Source organism: Mustelus asterias, chromosome 23, assembly GCF_964213995.1.
Source record: "Mustelus asterias chromosome 23, sMusAst1.hap1.1, whole genome shotgun sequence".
Lineage (NCBI taxonomy): Eukaryota > Metazoa > Chordata > Chondrichthyes > Carcharhiniformes > Triakidae > Mustelus > Mustelus asterias.
This window is the reverse complement of record NC_135823.1, coordinates 21043763-21051842: the sequence shown is the minus strand read 5'-3', so window position 1 is coordinate 21051842 and position 8080 is coordinate 21043763.

Sequence of the window (8080 nt, the reverse complement as noted above, 5' to 3'; positions counted from 1 at the left end):
CCACTGATGCTCAGTAGCAGCAGTGTGTACTATCTACAAGATGCACTGCAGCAATTCACCAAAGATCCTTAGACAGCATCTTCCAAACCCATAACCACTTGCATTTAGAAGGACAAGGGCAGCAGATACATGGGAACGCCATCACCTGCAAGTTCCCCTCCAAGCTACTCACCATCCTGACTTGGAAATATGTCGCCGTTCCTTTGCAGTCACTGGGTCAGAATCCTGGAATTCCCTCGCTCGTGGCATTGTGGGTCAACCCACAGCACATGGACTGCAGCGATTCAAGAAGGCAGCTCACCACCACCTTCTCAAGGGCAACCAGGGATGGGCAATAAATGCTGGCCTAGCCAGTGACGCCTGTGTCCCACAGATGAATAAAAAAAGGTATAGAAGTTATCTCTATCCACTTACAGTTATTGATTAAGGTTACATCATTCATAAGGTACAGATATTAAAACCAATCGCAATCACCTCACGCTTGCTTAATTATAATATCCAATCAGTCTGAGATTTTAATTGTGTCAGTAAGTTTTTGTTCCAACTATATTTGGACACTCCAGCTGTGTTAGAACACAAATCAATCCTCCCAATCCAATGTCTGGTTTAATGACCTTTCCCAGATTAAGACATTTTATTTTCCCTTCTACTGACTTTTGTATAGCAGCGTACTATCCTGGTGTGCATGTGCCTGCTATTAAACTGTGCCTAGCCTTTTTTTCTTTGATTTAGTCCTTTCACTGGACACAGTTATTAATGTGACTTCTATTCATCTCCATAATTATTAGTATGGGTATTATTCCCCTTTAGAGGGCATTGTTGTTCACAGACTTCCATTGGATTGCTCCATGGTTATACTTGGCAAGGTGCTGCAGTGGTTTGCCGTTCTGCAGTGCAGCTGACCAGGAAACTCTCCCACTCTTATCACCTGCCATAGGCCTATTGAAGGGATTTATTGGCAGATAATCAACCTGTTTGGTCACATAATGAACACAACTTCCTTGGCCATCAAGTCCCAGGTTGAGGCTTGAACCCAGAACTTCTGGATCGGAGCAGGGACGCTAGTGCCACAAGTCACCATGTTCTTACAAAACCAGGGGTTCTAAATTTCTTCTTCTTCTAAATATAAAATAGTCACTAATTAACCTTGGTTAGGCCGCATTTGGAGTACTGTGTGCAGTCCTGGTCGCCACACTACCAGAAGGACATGGAAGCTTTGGAGAGAGTGCAAAGAAGGTTCACCGGTGTCGCCTGGTCTCGAGGGTGTTGACTATGAGGAGAGATTGAATAAACTAGGGCATCATGATCAGCACGGGCTTGGAGGGCCAAAGGGCCTGTTCCTGTGCTGTACTTTTCTTCATTCTTTAATAAATCCAACAGGGAATTCTAGAGAAACCTCTCTACCCATTGAGAGGAGGGAGTTTGGAGCGTGCAATCACAATAAGTAGTTCAAGCAAATAGAATGATAGAATGGTAACAGCACAGAAAGAGACCATTCAGCCCTGTCCCATCTGAATCTCAATACAAACAGGAGGGAGAAAGGAATTGAAGTATCTGTGCTGGAGTTTGATGAGGAGGGGTGGCAGGAGACCACGGTAGAACATAAATAAGCAAGGTCTTCTTGGCCTGAATGGGCTTTGTAACAGAAGCACAATCAAGGACATCCAAAAAGACAAAGGAAATTTATTCAAATGAATGATAATCTTATTCTGTCTGTCCACTATCCATTCCAGGCTTTAGAGGATTGCGAAGGCCTCCAAGCAAACCGGTGGACACCTCGTATTCCTTCGCCAGGACCATGCTGATACACACAAATTGACCAAATTGAGAAAGGAAGACTTGCGTTTAAATAGCGCCTGTCACAACCTCAGGACGGCCCAGAGTGCTTTACAGGCAGTGATGTATTTTCGAGAAGCAGTCCTTGTGGGAAATGAGGCAGTCGGTTTGCACACAGAGCAGATCAGGTGATGTTAAATGAGCGATAAATGTTGGCTAGGACCGAAGAGGACTAAGCACTTAGAGATGTTCGCTGGCGATGAGAAAACGTTATGTAAATATGAGTATTTATTTCAGTAGGAAATTGCAGCTTAATTATCAGAGTAGCGCAGACCCAGCCTTTACAAACCTGGGTCGTTAATAAGTTCAGTTTAGTTGAATAGCCCATGATGACTGAAACATCTTCTTGTAAGACTTACCCAATATCATCAACCTAAATAAATTAAATCTATGAGAGCTCACTCTCTCTCTCTATTCAGGTACCAGGTCCCAAAGAGGAGGTTGTTCATCACAGACTTCCATTAGTCCGTGAGTATTGCAATAGGATCTTTTAGATCCACCTGAGAGAGCATCTCCAACAACGCAGCTCTCCCTCAGTACTGCACTGGAAGGTCAGTTTAGATTTTTGTGTTAGAAGCTTCTGGAGGAGGATATGAACCCGCAGCTTTCTGGCACAGAAGTAGGAGTGCTATCAACTGAATGAGACCTCAAGGGAACTGAAAGGCAGACAGTCAGGGTGATCTCCATGGTCCATACCTTATACTGGAGTGGTGGGGGAGAACCATGGCCAGGCCTAGCAGCAATGGGACTGAGCATTCGTGCAATGGTATTTCAATCCAAATATCTTTGTTTGCTTCTTTTCTTCCAACTTTGCAACCAAATGATACCAGGACTGAAAGACAGGAAGAGTGAAATATAATTCTACGCAGGAGCAAGCAAAGTACCACTTAGCTTATTTAAACTCTTCTTTGATAATCTAATCTAAAGCCTGCTTACATTCTTGCTTCTATTTTTGAATATTCCATTTTCAGTGCCTTGATATTAAATTAATTAAATGCATGAGCACTGACCTGTGTTAAGTGACAAAATACACAAGAGGGAATTCTCATTCTTGAGCAGAAAGATGTCCAGGAGCTGCAGCTGTTAGTCTGAAGCATTTTATTAACTGGGTCTCATTAACATTTCAACAGTCAGTGATGTTGCAGAGTGTTAAATACTGTTCGGTACGTCACTGCAGTCTGAAGTAGAATCATAGAATCATAGAATCCCTACAGTGCAGAAAGAGGCCATTCGGCCCATTGAGCCTGCACCGACCACAATCCCACCCAGACCCTATCCCCGTAACCCCACGCATTTACCCTCCTACTCTCCCTGACACTAAAGGGCAATTTAACCTGGCCAATCAACCTAACCCGTACATCTTTGACTGTGGAGGAAACCGGAGCACCCGGAGGAGACCCACGCAGACATGGGGAGAATGTGCAAACTCCACACAGACAGTGACCCGAGGCCAGAATTAAACCCGGGTCCCTGGCGCTGTGAGACAGCTGTGCTAACCGCTGTGCCACCGTGCTGCCTGTATGTATGCATTACCTGTCTGTATTTATTAATGACAAGAACTATATTCATACAGACAGTAAAAGGTTCAAGTCTCCATACTCATGACTCTGGACTGAACCCTGTGTTTTCTTACATCATTGCACAGATAGTACTTGTCTTAGTGTCATGTTAACTCTATATGTGCCAGACCCTTATACTACACCTCCCCTCAAGTCTTTATCCAATGTATTTCAAGTCAGTCTAGTTTATCCCATGTATTTACGTTATATCTAATCAATTTCCCCCCTTCAAGTGTCTGAGTTCATAGGTTCAGGGGGTTTCCAGCTTCATAACCCTTCCATATCTCATTTGCAGAACAGTCAGAGGATCGGTAGGCTCTATAGTTGCAGGAAAACGTTTGATTTGGAGGTTGTTCTGGCAATTGGGTATCTTTTTTATCCCTTTTTTGCCATTCCCTGGTTTTGAAAAGCTCTTTGTTGACATTGTGGTTGTGGATAGGTGGTTGTATTTTAGTACAGCAGCACAGGAAACAGGCCCTTCGGCCCCTCCAAGACCCCATTCCTTGTGGGGTGGACAAACGTTGTACTCGTCTCCACGCAGTTTTATTTTTCTTTTCTTCTTTCATCTCGTAGGTTATCATGGTGTCCTTTGTGAGGGAAGATGGTCTTTCCCGTTATGAGGATGTGATTTTTTAGTAAGCTCACCTTAGTGTTTGGTTGTGTGGTGTGCTGTCAGCAATGGGCACTGCTATTGGTTCCAGCATTGCCTGGAGTTGCAGCATTTGCTCTGTGGTTGTAGTGTTGACCCTATCAACAGGTGCTGGAGCCAGAGCTTAAGGCTCTTCCAGTTGTTGGTTGTTCTCTTGTCTATCTAGGAGATGTACGAGTCAAGTTTTTTACACAAAGGGTAGTGGGTGCCTGGAACTCGCTGCCAGAGGAGCTGGGGAAGCAGATACGATAGTGACTTTTAAGGGGCATCTTGACAAATACATGAATAGGATGGGAATAGAGGGATATGGTCCCCGGAAGGGTAGGGGGTTTTAGTTCAGTCGGGCAGCATGGTTGGTGCAGGCTTGGAGGGCCAAAGCTGCCCCTAATTATAATTATGAGAGCGGTTGTCTTGGGCGGCACTATGGCACAGTGGTTAGCACTGCTGCCTCACAACGCCAGGGACCCGGGTTCAATTCCCAGCTTGGGTCACTGCCTGTGCGGAGTCTGCACGTTCTCCCCATGCCTGCGTGAATTTCCTCCCACAGTCCGAAAGATGTGTTGGTTAGGTGCATTGGCCATGCTAAATTCTCCTTCAGTGTACCTGAACAGGCCCCGGAGTGTGGCGACTAGGGGATTTTCACAGCAACTTCATTGCAGTGTTAATGTAAGCCTACTTGTGACACGAATAAATAAACTTTAAACTTGACATCTTCTGGCGTTTTGAGGAGATTTTGGGCTACGCAGGGGTCGCTACTCAAGAGAGAAAGGGGCTGGTTATGGATAACGTAAGCCACCTGAAAACTTCGTCTCCAGACCTTAATAATTCCAGAATCATGTCTCTGACCAGAAGCCGGACCATAAATTGGTCTGTCTATTGTTTGAGACCAAGAGCTCTCAATATTCCTCCATACAAAACATTGTGTTAATTTACCTTGGATGTACAGTCCATTGGAGTGCTGTAATTACACAAGAAAGTATGTATTAACCCTTATTGTCTTCTCAATAAAGACATTGGTGAACCAGATGGGTTTTTTCGACAATTGACAGTGGGGGTTTTATGATCATCATTAGACTTTTCATTCCAGATTTTATTTAATTGAGAGGTCTCTCGGCCGAGATTCTCCATCCAAAAGGCTCCTGTGTCTAATTTAAAGTTTCTGAGATGGTCATTAACCAAAATGTTCTATTCCAATACAAAAATCCATGAACTTGGAACTTACCCAAGAGGCATGGCTGTGTGTGTCCTCTTGATGCACTGTCTCAACCTCTTGAATCATCTTTGGTTTTTCTCTTTAGGTGTTTTGGCCTTGGACAGTTAGCCTAATGGTATTGTCACTCGACTATTAATCCAGAAACTCAGCTAATGTTCTGGGAACTCGAGTATTGCCCATCGGGCAGTGCCAAAGGCACAGCCTAAGGGAAGGGGACATGGCCTGAAGGGGAGACAGTGTGTGGAGACTGCGCAATCTGCAATCGGGGATTGCTGGGGTGGTGACCTACCGGAGTAGGAGGGCAGGGGGCGGGGGGGGGGGGGGGTGGGGGGGGGGGGGGGGGTGTGAACAGGGGTGGCGATCGACCGGGGGCTGAATGGGTGGGTAATCTGGGGAAGAGGGCAAAATCAGGAGCAGTGATCGCCGAGGGGGCCTGGGGCTTAGGGGTAGCGATCGTGCTGGAGGGGAGGTGCACAATTGGGGAGAGCCATGATTGGGGGAGGGGCAATTGTGAAGGTGGGGAGACAATGGTCCAGGATAGTGGGGGAATGATGATCTCCCAATGCACTAAGTACTCTTGTTCATAGTACAGTAGGAGGTCACGACGCATGTGCAATAGCGCCCTCTAGAAGTCAGCAGCAGGATTCCCAGCATGAATAGATTCTGTCCACTCCACCTACTAATGAGAATCACACGTTGCCTCATTATTTTTTCTAAGTGTGCTAAGATTTGGGTTTTTTTCTGACTGAAAGAATGGAAGCGATTCTCTCCTGTGTTCACGCTCACTCGGCACTTCGAATTTTTTTGGTAAGATCGTCCCTTTTGTGTTTTGAGAGGTTGTGAGAGGCACTGTAGAGAATCCATGTCTGCCTTTCTGTTTGACTATTTCTTGCCTCAAACCGAATGCTGAAGTGCTTCTTGGTGCCGATTGTTATCTGTGTTTTCAGCCAAATGTTGCAGACGGAATTGCTGCATCAACTGTCAAGCTGTTGTGTCAGCCTCATATGTCAAAACACGTCAAGGATTTTTGGATGTTGTTGGTTAAGAAATGAAGGAGTGCAATCTGTTTCCAACGTCAGTGTTTTGAGTATGAGATGCTTGCTCTTACAGTGGAAATGGCGATGAGTCAAGTCCGGATCACATGGAATTCCTGGTTGTGTCGCAGTCATCAACTATTCCTGCCGGCAGTATAGCAAATCCCATGGAATGATGTCCGTGATAAGTCTTACTGGCAACTCCAAATCGTGGCATGCTGCACCAGTCACCATCTGGCATGGGGCATAGATAAGGTGAATAGCCAAGATCTCTTCCCTAGGGTAAATCATAGAAGAAATCATAGAAACCATACAGTGCAGGAAGAGGCCATTCGGCCCATCGCGTCTGCACCGACCACAATCCCACCCAGGCCCTACCCCCATATCCCTACATATTTTACCCGCTAATCCCTCTAATCTACGCATCCCAGGACACTACGGGGCAATTTTAGCATGGCCAATCAACCTAACCCGCACATCTTTGGACTGTGGGAGGAAACCGGAGCACCCGGAGGAAACCCACGCAGACACGAGGAGATTGTGCAAACTCCAGACAGACAGTGACCCAAGCCGGGAATCGAACCCAGGTCCCTGGAGCTGTGAAGCAGCAGTGCTAACCACTGCCCGTAGGGCAGTCCAAAACTAGAGGGCATAGGTTTAAGGTGAGAGGGGAAAGGTTTAAAAGCGACCTGAGGGCCAACGTTTTCACACAGAGGGTGGTGCATATGTGGAATGAGCTGCCACAGGAGGTGGTAGAGGCGGGTACAATTACAACATTTGGACAGGTACATGGATGGGAAAGATTTAGAGGGATACGGGCCAAACGCAGGCAAATGGGACTAGTTCAGTTTCGGAAACCTGGTCGGCATGGACGAGTTGGGCCGAAGGGCCTGTTTCCGTGCTGTATATCTCTATGACTCTATGACATCGAGATCACCCTGTGGAAGGACTGGTAAAATCCTGCGAGTGTGGCTAAACCAGGGTGAAAGTTAAAAGTGTTGAGGATTGGAGGGAAGACAAAGTTGACCCAGCAAATGGGAAAACTATGGCATGAAGTGGAAAGCTGATAACGCAAATATTGGAGCTGCTGGTGTTCAGCTCTTTAGCTTTTACAGACTTTGATCTCTTCAAGTTGGCGGCACGCAGGCACAGTGATTAGCACAGCTGCCTCACAGCGCCAGGCACCTGCGTTCGATTCCTGGCTTGGGTCACTGTCTGTGTGGAGTTTGCACGTTCTCCCCGTATCCGCACGGGTTTCCTCCCACAGTCCAAAGATGTGCGGGTTAGGTGTATTGGCCTGAACAGGCACCGGAGTGTGGCGACTGGGGGAATTTCATAGTATCTTCACTGCAGTGTTGATGTAAGCTTTACTTGTGACTACTAAATAAACTTTTTTTAAAAGTCGCCAGACCAGGTTTCAGAGTTTAAATCAGCTTTTTATTACTAGCTGCAGCAAGGACACCAGTCTGCCAGCAGGTGGCGAGTCAGAGTCCCAAATACAGGGTTTACACTGCGGAAAGTAAGTTGTAATTCCAGCTATGGCCAAATATTTAATTCACTTTGTTCTGCATGATTAAGGATGCTCACTTCAAATAAAGCACTATGGGGTTGCTGAAACTAGTTAAAAGCAGTTAAAAACTGGAGATGCTGGTGTGGAAATTAAGTTACAACAACAAAGGCAGGCAACTCTGTCAGCAAATATGGAAACAAGGCCTTCACTGAGGTCAGCTGTTGCTCATTCAGGAAAGAGACTAATCTAACCTTATGTCTGTTTCATAAACACTGCATG